The sequence below is a fragment of the Ceratotherium simum genome, chromosome 9 (assembly GCF_057802395.1).
Source record: "Ceratotherium simum simum isolate JZ-2026a chromosome 9, ASM5780239v1, whole genome shotgun sequence".
Classification (NCBI taxonomy): Eukaryota; Metazoa; Chordata; class Mammalia; order Perissodactyla; family Rhinocerotidae; genus Ceratotherium; species Ceratotherium simum.
In genome coordinates, this window is record NC_141908.1 from 46455180 (window position 1) to 46471344 (window position 16165).

A 16165-nucleotide genomic window follows, 5' to 3' on the forward strand; every position below is an offset into this window, starting at 1 on the left:
TGGTCATTCCCAAATTTCAATCCAACACAATCTTCTCTAAGACACATTATAATAAAACTGTCTAAAATCAAAGATAAAGAGAAAATTTTAAAGCAGTAAGAGAAAAAAAATTTTCCCATATAAAGGAATCCCCATAAACCTATCATTGAATTTCTCAGCAGAAACCTTGCAGGCCAGGAGAAACTGGGATGATATATTTAAAATGCTGAAAGAAAAAAACTGCCAACCAAGAAAACTTTATGCAGCAAAGTTGTCCTTCAGAAATGAAGGCAAGATAAAGACTTTCTCTAATAACAAAAGCTGAGGGAGATCGTCACCACTAGACAAGCCTTACAAGAAATGCCGAAAGGAGTTCTTCAAGCTGAAACAAAAGAATGCTAATTAGTGACATGAAAACATATGAAAATCTACAACACACTGGTAAAGGTACAGATAGTAAGAATATTGTAATACTGTTTTATGGTCGTATGTTAACCACTTAACTGTAATATAAAGGTTAAAGGAAAAAAGTATTGGGGCCAGCCAAGTGGCATAGTAGTTAAGTTCGTGTGCTCTGATTCGGCGGCCCAGGGCTCTCAGGTTCAAATCTTGGGCGGGGACCTGTGTATCACTCATCAAGCCATGTGTGGAAGCATCCCACATACAAAATAGAAGAAGATGGGCACAGATGTTAGCTCAGGGCTAATCTCAGCAAAATGAGGAAGATTGGGAACAGATGTTAGCTCAGAGCCAATCTTCCTCACAAACAGAAAAGGAAAAAAGTATTAAAAATAGCTACAGCTACACTAATTTGTTAATGGATACATAATGTAAAAAGATATAAATTGTGACATCAAAGACATAATATGTAGGTGTGGAGTAAAAGGATGGAGCTTTTGTATGTGATCAAAGTCGAGTTGTTATCAGCTTAAAATACACTGTTATGTCTATCAGATATTTCAAGTAAGCCTCAGAGTAACCACAAAACAAAAACTTAAAGTAGACACACACAAGAAATAGAAAAGGAAATCAAAATACAGAAAATCATCAATTCACAAAGGAAGAGAGCAAGAGAGGAAGAAAGGAACAAAGGAACTACAAAAAAGCCAGAAAACAATTAACAAGATGGCAAGTAAGTAAGTCTTTACCTAACAGTAATTACTTTAAATGTAGATGGATTAAATTTACATTAAATCTCCAATCAAAAAGCATAGAGTGACTGAGTGGATTAAAAAGCAAGTCTCAACTATATGCTTCCTATAAAAGACTCACTTCAGCTTCAAGGACACACATAGACTCAAAGTGAAGGGATAGAAAAAGATATTCCACACAAATGGAAGTCAAAAGAGAGCACGGGTAGCTATACCGACATCAGAGAAAATAGACTTTAAGCCAAAAGTTGTAACAGGAGACAAAGAAGGTCATTACATAATGATAAAAGAGTCAATTCATCAAGAGGATATAACACTTGTAAATATATATGCATTTAATGTTAGAGTACCTAAACATATTAAGCAGATACTAAAAAATCTGATGGAAGCAGTAGACAACAATACAATAATAGTAGGGGACACTTCAATACTCCATTTTCAACAGTGGATAGATCATCCAGATAGAAAACTAATAAGCAAAAATTGGACATGAACTACACTTTAGACCAAATGGACCTAACAGATATACAGATCATTCCATCCAACAGCAGCAGAATACACACTCTTCTCGAGTGCACATAAAACATTCTCCAGGATAGATCATATGTTAGGTCACAAAACAAGTCTCAGCAAATTTTAAAATATTGAAATCATACCAAGTATCTTTTCCAATTACAAACGTATGAAATTAGAAATCAGTAACAGGAGGAAAACTAGAAAATTCACAAATATGTGGAAATTAAACAACACACCTCTGAACAATCAATGGGTCAAAGATGAAACCAAAAGAGAAATTAAAAAATATCTTGAAACAAATGAAAATAGAAACACAACATACCAAAACTTATGGGATGCAGTAAAAGCAGTGCTAAGAGGGCAGTTCATAGCAATAAACGCCTATGTTAAAAAGAGAAAAATCTCAAATAAACAACACAACTTTACACCTCAAAGAAGTAGAAAAAGGAGAACAAACTAAGGCCAAAGTTAGCAGAAGGAAGGAGATAACAAAGATCAGAGTGGAAATGAAAGAAATAGCGAATAGAAAAACAACAAAAACGATCAATGAAACTAAGAGTTGGTTTTTTAAAAAGATAAACAAATGTACAAATCTTTGGCTAGACTTACCAAGAAAAAAAGAGAGGACTCAAATAAATGGAATTATAAACGATAAAGGAGACATTACAACTGATACAACAGAAATACAAAGGATCATAAGATACTACTATGACAATTATATGCCAACACATTGTACGATCTAGAAAAAATGGATAAATTCCTAGAAACATGCAATCTACCAAGTCTGAATAATGAAGAAATAGAAAATTCAAACAGACCAATAACAAGTTAGGAGATTGAGTCAGTGATCGAAAACCTCCCAACAAAGAAAAGCCCAGGAGCAGATGGCTTCGTTTTGAATTCTACCAAACATTCATACAAGAATTAATGCCAATTCTTCTCAAACTCTTCCAAAAAATTGAAGAGGAGGGAACAATCCCAAACTCATTTTACAAGGCCAGGATTACTCTGATACCAAAGCCAGATATGGATACTGCAAGAAAAGAAAACTATGGGCAAAAATCCCTAATAAATGTAGGTGCAAAAATTCTCAACAAAATACTAGCAAACTGAATTCAACTAGCAAACTCTTAATTCACATTAAAAGGATCATACAACATGATCAAGTGGGATTTATCTCTAGGATGCAAAGATGGTTCAACATATGCAAATCAATAAACGTGGTATAGTATATTAACAGAATGAAAGACAAAAATCATACAATCATCTCAGTAGACACAGAAAGAGCATTTGGCAAAATTTAACATCCTTTAATGATAAAAACTCAAAAAACTGGGTAGAGAAGGAACATACCTCAACATAATAAAAGCTATATGTACAAATCCATAGCTAATATCATACTCAGTGGTGAAAAGTTGAAAGCCTTTCCTCTAATATTAGGAACAAGACAAGGGTGCTTACTCTCACCACTCCTTTTCAACATAGTACTGGAAATCCTAGCCAAAGCAATTAGGTAAGAAAAAGAAAAAGGCATCCAAATTGGAAAGGAAAATGAAAATTGTCTCTGTTTGCTGATTACATCATCTTGTATATGGAAAAATCTATAGATTCCTCCAAAAATCTATTAGAACTAATTAACAAACTCAGTGAAGTTTCAGAATACAAAATCAACATACAAAAATCAGTTGCATTTCTATACACTAACAACAAACTATCTGAAGAAGAAATAAAGAAAACAATCTCATTTACAATAGCATCAAAAACAATAAAATGCTTAGAAATAAATTTAACCAAGGAACTGAAATATCTCTACACTGAAAACTCTAAGACATTGATGAAAGAAATTGAAGAAGACACAAATGAATGGAAAGATATCCTGTGTTCATGGATCAGAAGAGTTAATATTGTTAAAACATTCATACTACCCAAAGTCATCTATAGATTCAATACATTCCCTATCAAAATTCCAATAACATTTTTCACAGAAATAGAAAAAACAATCTTAAAATTCATATGGAACCAGAAAAGACTCTGAATGGCCAAAGCAATCTTAAGAAAAATGAAGCTGAAGATATCACACTTCTTGATTTCAAACAATATTACACAGCTATAATAATCAGAACAGTATGGTGTTGGCATAAAAACACATAGACCAATTGAACAGAATCAAGAGCCTAGAAATAAACCCTTTTCTACATGGTCAACTAGTATTTAACAAGGGAGCGAAGGGTATTCAATAGGGAAAGAACAGTCTTCAGAAAGTAGGGCTGGGAAAACTAGATATTCACATGCAAAAAAATGAAATTGGACCCCTATCTTAGAAAAATTAACTCAAAATGGATTAAAGACTTAAATGTAAGACTTGAAACTGTAAAAATTCCTAGAAGAAAACATTGTGGGTAAGCTCCTTGACATCAATCTTGACACTGATTTTTTTAATATGATACCAAAAGCACAAGCAACAAAAGCAATAATCAACAAGGGGGACTACGTCAAACTAAAAAGCTTCTACACACCAAAAGTAAATTAACAAAATGAAAAGACAACCTACAGAACAGGAGAAAATATTTGCAAATCAGACATCCAACAAAGGGTTTATTTCCAAAATATATAAGGAACTCATACAACTCAGTAACAAAAAAAAAATCTGATTCAAAAATGAACAGAGGACTTGAATAGACATTTTTCCAAAGAAGGCCTACAAATGGCCAAAAAGTACATGAAAAGGTGCTCAACATCACTAATCATCAGGGAACTGCAAATCAAAACCACAATGAGATATCACTCACATGTGGAATCTCAAAACACTGATTTCACAGAAACAGAGATTAGAATAGTGATTGCCAGGGGTTGATGGGTGGGGGAAATGGAGTGATGTTGGTCAAAGGGTACAAACTTTCAGTTAAAAGATGAATAAGTTCCTGGGATCTAAGGTACAACTTGTTGACTATAGTTAACAATACTGTATTATGTACGTGAAAGTTGCTATGAGAGTAGAGCTTTAATGTTCTCAGCATGACCACAGCAGCAACAAAATTGTAATAATATAAGGTGAGAATATGTTAACTAACACTATTGCGGCGAACATTTCTCCATATATATATTTATTAAATCATCATATTGTACACCTCAAACCTACACAATGTTATATGTCTATTATGTCTCAACAAAGCTGTAAAAAAAGAGAAAAGTATAATTAGTACTGTAATATTACAATAACTCACAATCCAATGTCTATTTGCTGAAGGTTTCTTCCAGACAGGAATATGTTCTCTAATTTTAATATATATTTAAGTCTTTTATTGTAAGTCTTGGCCTCTGTCCACTCTGTAGCGGGCAGTTTGGTGTTATTTTGTAATGGTTAAGAACACATAGTCTTCAGGTATCTTCAGGAATTTGATGTGAATCAGGTAGCATGCTATTTACCTAGCTACTTTGTAGTTTTGATTAAAGCTTTTCATGATCCACTAACTGAAGCAAGGAAAGCACCTAAGTCTCTGAAGTGAGCCTTAGAAAAGAAGATATTACTCATGTTACTGCCATATTTAGAAAGATAAATGCCGGGTCATTTTCTATGTATCATTTCAGTTGTTCCCAAGCTGGGGACACTTTGCAAATAAGCCCTGCCCTATAGGGGAGGCCAGTGTTTGCTCAGTGCAATGCCCTGTGTTTGTTCCTCCCTGTCCGGGTGCCGCTGTCCGTCCTCCACTTCCCCTCACTGAGGCATAGACACATACAGGGCCAGGGGAGGTGCTTTGCTGAACTTATCTCATAAAGGTATTTGTTTTGTTTTGTTTTTATATAAACTAGATAATATCTCTTTTTCTGCTGTTAAAAGTAACTCATACTTAGCTTTTAAAAATATTGAGATGAAAAAGTGAAATCCATAAAATACAAAAAATTAAGAAAACATAGCCAAATACCACCATTTAGAGACATTAGTGTATGATGTAAATGCTTCTGCACAATTTTATGAACTTATACACATATGAACTTATAAGAGTTTTAAAGAGTTAAAAACTGGTTAAGAAGTAGAAATATTTTTAAATATGTATACGTACTCTCATTCTATAGTTCCACAGTTCCTATAACTGTGATTATAGGAACAATACATGAACAGATACGTGAGGCTGCTTATGGCACTTTGAATCTGCTGGGACCTGCCCCCAGGACCAGAAAGCTGCTTTAGTAAATGTTTGTAATTGAAGGTTTCCATATATATTCTATTTAGGAGTGTCTCCCCTAGGAGGATTAACATTTGAAAGAACTTGCTGATGTTTTTTACTTTGCTACTGCTAAGAAGCAGCACATAAAACCCAGTTTCATTCCCCTGTCCACTGTAGCCAAATAAATTAAATTAAATAGTAGAGCCTCCATATTTGGCTTTGGGGAGTGGGAATTTTTCATTAGCATCAATGCCTTCGCTACTGAGAGAGAGAAAGAAAGAGAGAGAGAAAGAGAGAGGCAGAGACAAATAGCGACAGAGAGAAATACACAGAGACAGAGAAAGAGAATGAGAGAAAGCTCTGTAAGATGAATCAAATATAGCACTGAGCTGACAGCTGACAGTTTTAAGAAAAAAGTGCTCTTAGGTTACTGTATAACACCATGACCCTATCCAGACCACGTGAAAACACAAAAATCAACTTTACCTGCATAGAAGAAAGGACTGGGAGGAAATGCAACAAAATGCAATAATTGTTTACCTCAAAGGAATATGACTTCATTTTTTTCTTCTTTTGGGGTTTTTGTGTATTTCAAATTTCTACAAAGAACACACATTACTTTTGCAATCTGAGGAATTAATACTAGATTTTAAGGAAATAATAAATGCATGTATCTGTAGTGCAATGTGTTTCCCTAAATATATCAAGCAAGGCAGATCCCTTTGAGATGACTGGCGTGATTTGTCTAGCCTGGTGAGATGTGTTTCAGGAGCCTACCTGAGCTGGCCAGATTGCAGAAGACTGGTCTGTGATCAACAACTAGTGAACATGCACTGAGATTTGGTTCATGGTTGCTCCCACTTTAGTTTATATCAAACCAGCAATAAGCAGTGCCAAGATTAAAAACCAGATACAGACACAAGTGAGTGAGTGGAAGCAGCTCCCCAGAGCCTTTGTTTCCTTCTGAGGAACACCCAAGGAGAGGTGTCTATAAGCGGAGTGAGCAACTGTTAAGGTCATGGGTGTCTAGAGCTGTGGGCTGATTGCCTTTTATATCTTTGGAGGCCAAGTCACAATTCAAGACTTACCTACTACCTTATAGGGAAAGCCGTGCTGTCCACAAATACGTACTTGCTAGTTCCATTTCTTTTCATCAACCCTGCAGGGGACCTTTTACAGTGAGATCTATGGAACTTATATTTGTCTACTGAGGTGTTCCTGACCTGGTTTCCCTCACTATTATAGCTTGCTTGTTCCAGATCTTATTTTCCCTTTCTCAGTTCTCTTGACTTTTAGGGTCATTTAAGTGGGACCATGATAATAGGATTCTTTTAAGATCCATCTCAGTCCTGTGTAAGTACTAAATCCCCAGAAAGCCAAGTAATGCTCGGGGCTGTCCTAACAACTGCAGTGAGGAGGAGGATTCAGGCACGTGGAATTTATAACAGAAGCATGCTCATCATCAGCACCCTCCCCTCCACCCCGGACCCTCCTTTCTGCCATGCTGCTTGGAATGAACTTGGACTGTTGCAAATTTTCTTGCTACAAATGAGGGAAGTGAAGGACAACAGAAAAGAAAGGGACAAAAAAGAAATTAATTATAAGTATTAATTGAGGAATAAATTAGATGAATAGATCACACTAGAGTAGACACATGCCCAACTACTGTTAGCTATTGTTATTGTTGTTGTTATTATTATTAAAGGCTGGAATTTTTGTCTGTTTTGTTTTATTCCTCCCATTGCCTAGAACAGTTCTAAATATAGTAGGCAATCAATAAATATCTATTGAATTAATTACCCTACAAAACTTCATTGGTTATTTCTTTTCCTAGTACATTTCAAATCAGAGAATGTAAGACTTTGTTAGTGAGTTAGTGAAAATTCTGTGTCCGTTGGAGATTCAAAAGAGGCTCGATGATTATTTTGACGTTAGAGCATTTATAATCTATTCCTTTATTCTTTTGTACGGTTTCTTCACTATACTTTTGAGGTAATTAATTCTTGTCCTTTCATTTTAATAAAACTATGTAAAATATCTCTAATACCTCTAATACTAAAGTATTAGAAGAGACTAAGTTTTTTCACTACCATATTTGTAGCATAAGACAATAGCAGAAGTTTTCTATTTCTTATAGAGAAGTTACAGAAAAGAAAGTATGATATTTCTTCCTAACTTTTTTTTATTATTCAGCTAACTTCTTGCATATGCTTTATCTCAAAAGACGTATTGACAGACTCAAGATGTCTTGGTAAGAATAATATCTTTTATGGTGGCCCAGGTCATTCTAGTGCATAAAAAAAAATCACAATTTCCATAAATAAATATTGAGAGTAAAAATATAATTTCTATTTCAGTATGTCACTGCCTCCCCATTCCAAGAAAAGATTTTATTCCTCTTAATATAAAGCAAAATACAGCTATAATGACAATGAGGCTCAAACTGGATTTCTAAAACACTAACCTAGCTGTATATATTAATATTCAGTTATATTGAACCAGTAAGTTATATTTGCTATGGTTCAGAAAGACACTGAAACACTGTTTAAAATGGTCTACAATTTTACTGTATTGTACGAAGTAAAGAATATGGGAAAATTGTGTTATGTTTGCCAAAGGAACATCAAATAGACTGGGGACAGGGAAAGTAAAACATTTCCATGAGATTTATATCCAAAGTGGATTCATTCCACCTCTAGGAACGAAACTTTGTTTGTGAGTCCCTGCAGCTATCCATAATTTCTCATTGCTATTTTAGCATAAATATCATAAAATTTCTTCCAAATTAGCATGGAAAGTTGGGTGTGGAGCGTGAGACATCAAGTGTGCATGAAGTCTCAGGGATAGCAGCAGGATCTGAGTACCTGGGGAAGAAGCACCAAGAGGGAAGACTGAGGAGGGATGACAAAGGAAATGAAAGGAAGCAAGACATATACAGCACCATTCGCCTTTACAAGGCAGCATTAGAGAGACTGGGGTCAATTTAAACGATAAATAAAGTAAAATTCTCAAGGAGCTCAAGTCTGTGGAACTTTTCTGACTCATACTAGACTTGTTTAATTATTTGTGGAGTGTGAACCTTAACTGCATTTTGGAGCCTGAAAAGCCTTTATTTCCTTGACCAGAAGATGGAGCCATTATATAAAGAATTTTAAAAACTTGCAGGCCAAAATGGAACCATAATTTCTCTCTTTACTATATTATTATTTTAAAGCATTTTGTGGAATCTGAGTTGTCCGTCATCTTGTTTTTAACAATGGAAAGGAACTAATGCGTTTTTAACCTCACATATACAGAGAACATATTAGGCAATTGACAGTTAAATAAGCATACATACATGGAAGATTCACAGCGTCTGTCCTCTATGGGTGGAATCTATAAGGAGACATACTTGTAACGTAGAACAAGATGTTATTTATACTGTAGAATTATAAGCACATTGGTTACCTTGGATCAACCAAGGCAAATTTCAGCAAGCAGAGAGCATTTGAGTTGCTAATCTTTAACATAATTATTTAGGATTCTCATATAGTAGATGATCTGGGAGAATATTTTTAAACTAGGAGCTGCATTAATTTTTTTTATCCATAATGTACCACTATAAACATTACTGTCATCGTATCCATTAATAATAATTCTTCCCTATCACTCTTTAAACTTTTCCAAGGTCTTTTATATACTGCTTGCTATTGTCTATACTTACCCAGAACAAGAAACAAAGTTAAATGTCATATTCAACTAAGTAAGGTCACACACCCAGTAACTGGCAGTGACTAAGACTCAAAGGTGAGCGTCCTAACTCACAGCTTAGGCACAGTCCACTGGATCTCTCAGCTGGCACTCCAGTTTCTGCCATTCAACACACACTTGAAACAAACTAGGAAACTGAAGGAATGAGTACTTTTCTGATGTGTCAGTTTGGGGAGGGGACACCAAGAGTTGTGTGTAAAGAATATTGCCCCTATGGATTAAAATCCAGAGCAACTTCCATTGATTTTCAAACTTAGCTGCAAGTTAGAATCACCTGTGGAATTTCTAAAATCCCAAGACCCAGGCTATACCCCAGACCAATTAAAGCAGAATCTCTGGGGTGGGACTCAGGCGTTGGTTTTAAGGTCCCCAGGTGATTGCAACGTGGAGTTAACGTTTAAGAAGCAGGGATCTTGACTAGTGCTTTTCCAGGTGCAGTGTATATACAAATTACTTGGTATCTGGAGTATCCCTACTCCAGTGTGGTCACTGGATGAAAAGCCTCATCATCATCTGGGAACTTGTTAGAAATGCAAATTTGGGGCCCCACCCCAGATCTACTGAATTAGAAACTGGCAGTGCAGCCCAGCAATCTGCAATCGTTCTGACGTGTGCTAACTTCTGAGAATCATTGGTCTAGCTCAGGACCAGTCTCCTCCTTCTTTTATCCCTGGCACATGGTGACTCCATCTTCCAAAGGGAAGGAACTTGTTCACTATCTCATCGACAGTTACTTTTTTTGTGAGGAAAATGAGCCCTGTGCTAACATCTGCCAATCCTCCTCTTTTTTTTTGCTGAGGAAGACTGGCCCTGGGCTAACATCCGTGCCCATCTTCCTCCACTTTATATGGGACGCCACCACACATGGCTTGCCAAGAGGTGTGTCGGTGTGCAGCCGGGATCTGAACCGGCGAACCCTGGGCCACCGCAGGGAGAGCGCACACTCAACCACTTGCACCTCCGGGCCGGTCCCTCATAGACAGTTTTATCCTAGAAACTGATCCATTTTTGCTTTTCACCTCGATTGCTAAACAAGTAGACTCATTGCGTTTGATATTGAGTCACTTTTTCTTTCAATGCCTGCTCCCCTTGACATCTAGGATGTTAGTGTTTAGAGGGAAGGGGTCAAAAAAAGAGCTAGCGAAGGAAGCGAGAAGGAGGAGTTGAGAGAGGCGGTTCCAGCATTTTGTTGGTGCACCAAATCTGATTAATCTTCTACTTTTACAATTCACACTCCATCTAATTACATACTCCACATATAATTGATGATAGCAATAAAATTTGCATTATCTGGGAGACCCCTAGGATATTCAGAAAATAGCCACGATCTTAAGAAGCTGCTTGACATTTAACCAAAGTCTTGTTATTTTGTTTGTTACTGGGTTTTTTTTTGGCTTTTTTTGACTACCACTCCTTGAAACAAATGAAAGATGTGGTTCCTGAGTCAGAGAGATCTGGATTTGAATTCTGGCTTCACCCTTTTCATGATGTGTACCCTTGGGCAAGATACCTAAGTTTATTTCTTCATCTCTGACATATGACTAACAAATCAGTTTTATGGGCTGCTCTAAAATAGGAGAGACTAAATATAAGATGTTTCACACTGTTCTTGGAACGTGGTAGAAGTCAGCAGTGTGCTGGAGCCAGTTTGGACCAGCTGGAGAGGGCTAATGGTGCCCATCTTCTCCCAACTCCACGTTCGGTGACTTCAAGTTGTTTGCTTGAAACTGGCTACAGTGGGAGTATTTACACCACAGAAACTGAGAAAGGTACACAGAAATAAGAGCTTCTTTCTCCAGGAGAGCCAGTTATTAAACATTTATCATCACACCACTGGTAGGCATTCCTTTTGTGGTTATTTATCTCCTGATGGTCTCATTTAGGAGATAATTTGCTTTTCTCTGATGAAGCAAACAAAAATAGCCAAACATGGCCCAAATATGTGATATGAATCAAAGAATTCCAGGAAAGTCCTTCCCTGCAATACCTCTCTCACCATATAATCCCAGGATTTCTCTGTTAAATTCACAGAACCATGGAAAAGGTAACACTGAACTTATGAGCAGGCACTAACTATTTCGTGATATTAGTCCATCAGAGCTTTTCCTTTTTAAGCCAAACTGATGAAGTTCAGGGCTCTGCAACAATCTATTTAACTGATACTTACTGAGCTTCTGTTGGATGTCAGGCCTTCTAGGGATGGAGATAGCTAAAATAAATAAGGTCTGTACCTCACCGGGTTATATTATCAATTGAGAGGAGACAAGTAAACAAATACATAAAATCATAATAACTTTAGATAATAGTCAATAGTGAGATGAAAATGAAATAGCTTAACGTGGTAGAAAGTGACTAGGGCAGCGGGGTTGCTTTCAGGAGGCTGATTAGGGAAGGCCTCTCTAAGGAGGAAATATTTGAGCTGAAATCTGAGAGGGCACAACTGTGTCCTGAATCAGAGGAGTGTTCCAGGTGGAGAAGAGCAAGAGCAGAGGCCCTGAGGCAAGAGTAGACTTACTGGGTTGAAGAACAAAAAGAAAGTCAGTGGAACTGAAGCGACGCAAGTTTTAGAAGAGAGTGGTGTGACGCGGGGTAGTACAGACGAGAAGGGGCCTGATCATGTAAGGCCCTTTTGAGAGTGCTAAAAGTCTGCCTTTCATGCTAAAGAACCTTAAGAAGAATTGAGGCAATGGGAAGAATAGATTGATCGAAATTAAAGTTTCAAAGGATCACTCTGTTTGCTCTGTGGAGAACAGATTGTAGGGAATCAAAAGTCACTCCAAAAGACTAGTTCAGTGGCTACTGTAACAGTCCAGGCAAAGATAATAGTGGTTAGGACTAGAGTGAAGCTGGTAGAGATGAATAGAAATGAGTAGATCTGGGTTATATTTTATAGGTTGAACCAATAGTATTTGTTGATATCTGTGCCAGGGAAAGAAACAAGAATGCTCTGAGATTTTTTTTTTTTTTAATTTGAGGAACAAGGTAAATATTACAACCTATCTAGTCTGAGATAGGTTGTAAAGAGAATGAGTTCTCTAAATAATGAAGAAAAGAAAAACCTTTAACCTATGGCAAGATGCAGAAAAGAGAGCTGTTCATATTGCATCTTTTATTTCAAGCCATTTCTCCAAAGATAAATGATTAATGCATTTATGGTCCATCCAAGTTCTCAGATAGCTTTGTGTTGTTAGTGAAATGCAATTACAATGCAGTAGGAAGATGATGTTTCCATTAGATCACCAAATAATTACTCTTATATAAAAGAATTAAAACATCTAAATTTACAAACTTAAAGTCTCAGCCTTAATGAGTCTTCTTAAATAAATTAATTTTTTCCATTTCCCTACTACGTTAGTTTTTTTTAGCTATTTCTAGGTTTGCTCTGGGAGGCTTTAGAAATGGAAAAAAAATTATTTCGGAAGCCCACGTTTTATTAGAATGACCTTGGTTTTTATGACTGTCAGACAAAGTTACAGGAGATTCCTAGCCAGGAAATCGTGTTGTACCCATTTAGTGCCCAGCAATTAGATGACCAGATATCCTGAAAAAACAACCCAGATATAAAATGTCTGTTGAGTAAAATTTAATAAATATCTTTTGAATGCAAGGCAAAGCTCGCAGGGAATTAAAGGAAATTCTCACGAAAGAAAAGCAAAGAAGCAGCAGGAGACAGAGCAGTAAGATGACACTGCAGCTGAGCCGCCTGGAGCTGGTGGCTGACCTCAGGATCCCAGAGTCGTCTTGTAGTTGTTGCTTATTACATGATTGAGGTATAATAAATGTACAGTACAGTGAGAAAATATACAACTCGAATACACGTATTTGCACTCCCATGTAAACACCACCCAGATTAAGAGATAAAACATTTCTGGTATCCTAAAATTCTCCCTTAATCCCCTCTGAGTCAATAACCTCCCAAAAGGTTACCAGTCTTCTGACTTCTATTATCAGAAATAAGTTTGGCCTGTTATTAAGCTTCATAAATTAATCCACAAAATATTTAATCTTTGGTATCTAGCTTCTCTAGCTCATCATTATATTGGTGAAAGTCTCCATTATGATGTTGCGTGTATCAGTAAGTTGTCCTTTCTTCTTGTGCATAGTATTGTATTGTATACCTTTATCACAATGTTTATTCTTTCTAATTGTGATAGATTTTTCTGTTTCTTCCTGTTTGAGGCTATAATGAATACAGTATCTCTAAACATTCATATAAATATCTTTTGATGGTTATAAACACTCAATTCTGGTATATATGCCTAGTATAGGATTTCTGGTTATAGAATACAAATATGTTTAGCATTAATAGATGCTGACGAACATGTTTTCAAGGTAATTGTACAAACTTACATTTTTGCTAGCAATGTATGACAATTTCTTTTGCTCTATATCTTTAACAACACTTGTTATAGTCAATCTTTCTTAAATGTAGCCATTCTGATGATGGTGGTCTAGAGATATTTCATTGCTGTTTTAGTTTCCGTTTCTCTGATGAATGACAAAAAAAAAAAAGGAAGAAAAAGACTGACATTCCAATTCATTAAGGTAGCATTTCTGTTTTCCGTTTTGTTGTTTATTTTTTATGTCTTATGTCTTTTTTTCACCCTGAATCCCTCCCTCATTGCCTTCTTTTGTATTAAATAAAAATTTTCTAGTGTTATATTTTAATTTCCTTGTCATTTCTTCTATTATATTTTTTGAGTTATTTTCTTAGTGGTTGCCCTGGGGATTGCAATTGATGTTTTAACTTGTAACAATCTAGTTTGGGTTAACACAACTTTAGTTTCAATTGTGTACCAAACCTTTGCTCCTAAATGTCTGCTTTCCCTCCTCATTCCTTGTGCTATTATTTCATATAAATTGCATCTTTACACATTATATGTCCATCAACACAGATTTAAAAGTATTGCTTTATGCCACTGTCTTTTAAATTATATAGGAGAAAAAGAGGAATTATAAACAAAAAATACATTTATATTGGTATTTTATATTAACTAATTTGGTTGTCTTTATTGGTATTCTTTATTTCTTCAAGTGGATTTGAGTTACTGTCTAGTGTCCTTTCTTTTCAGCTTAAGCACTCCCTTTAGTATTTCTCATAGGACAGATATGCTCACGACAAATCCTTTCAGTTTTTTATCTGAGAATATCTTTAGTTTCTGTTTCATTTTTAAAGGTTAGTTTTTCTAGATATAGAATTCTTGGTTGAGTCTTTATTTTAATACTTGAATATGTCATCCCACTGTCTCTGTCCTCCATAGTTTCTAATAAAAAATCACCCATTCATCTTATTAAGTTCAGATTCTCCTCCTTCCGCTGGGTTTGTCATTGTTACTTTTTGTTGTGGTTGTGGGTTTACTGCTGCTGCTTATTTGTTCAGTGACTTTCCTGAACTAAATCAGTAAAGTCTATATTCTTTGTCATGTGTGGAACTGAAGTCTCTGCTCAATTAGCTTGGTGGTCATCTAATGATTGGACAGAAATTTCTTTAGATGCCTTGGACCATTAAATCTCCCAGCCCTTACTAAGGGCCTCTGTTTGCCTATTGAGACATACCTTTAAGATGCAGGCAGGAGGTTTACGACTGTGTCTTAGCTGTCACTTCCTGCTAATGCAGAGCCTCAAGGTCAGCCAGAGGCGAGAGCTCAGAACATGTGTGCAAACCCTAGGATGCTTGCACCCCTGTGCTTGCCTGTGGCTTGTAGATTCCCAGAAGCATGTTGGAGCTTTACAAAGTCCGTTATGGACATCTTATTCCCCAGCTTTTCCTTTTAAATTTTTTGATAATCTTGTTTAACCCAACTATGGTCTCCGCCTCAGGCAGTTGCATTGTTGAATATTTGCAAACAATCCCAGGGAAAAGGCTGTTTGCACTGGGTGAGCTGAGTCATGCCACATACAGACAGCTTTGCAAATGAGTTTTCCAGGGAATTGCTAGAAAATTTTCTGGAAACAGGACTTTTAGGGAGTTCCAAACCTGTCCTCCCCCCTCCAGTGGCTTTTAGGCTGATGATTTTCACTGTGATTGTGGGACTATTGGTTTTCAAAGTTACTATGGAGCTGGCTGTTCTTACTGAGATCCAGCTATTTTTCTTGAATAAATGCTCTTATGGTTAATTTCCAAAGGTCTGAAAAAGTTGGTTTTGATAATTTTTCCAGTGTTCCTATTGTTTTATGGAGAAGTGAATTTTCAAAAGTTCTTACTCTGACATTTCCACTGATGTCCTGAGAGTCCAATTTAAAAACAGGTGGAAAATGCAAGCATATACTTCACAAAAGAGGATATTCAATTTGACTCCTTAAGTTTCTATTCTTATAATATCTACCCTGCTATGTGTTGGAAAGGTGAATTTCATGAAAGGTGGGTAATGGTCACATTAAGCCTTAACATACTTCTCATTGACTCATATAATGTGGCTTTTGCATCTACTATTACACCAAAAATGCTTGTATTAAATGATTGACGCTTTTAGTGTTTAGTGGTTTGACAACTCTGCAGCAGTTTGTAATGCTAATCACTTTCTCTTTCTTAATACTCTATTCACTCCTCCTTAAAACTCTCTGTTTCACACTTCTAGTTGCAGCATACACTCTTCCTGGTTG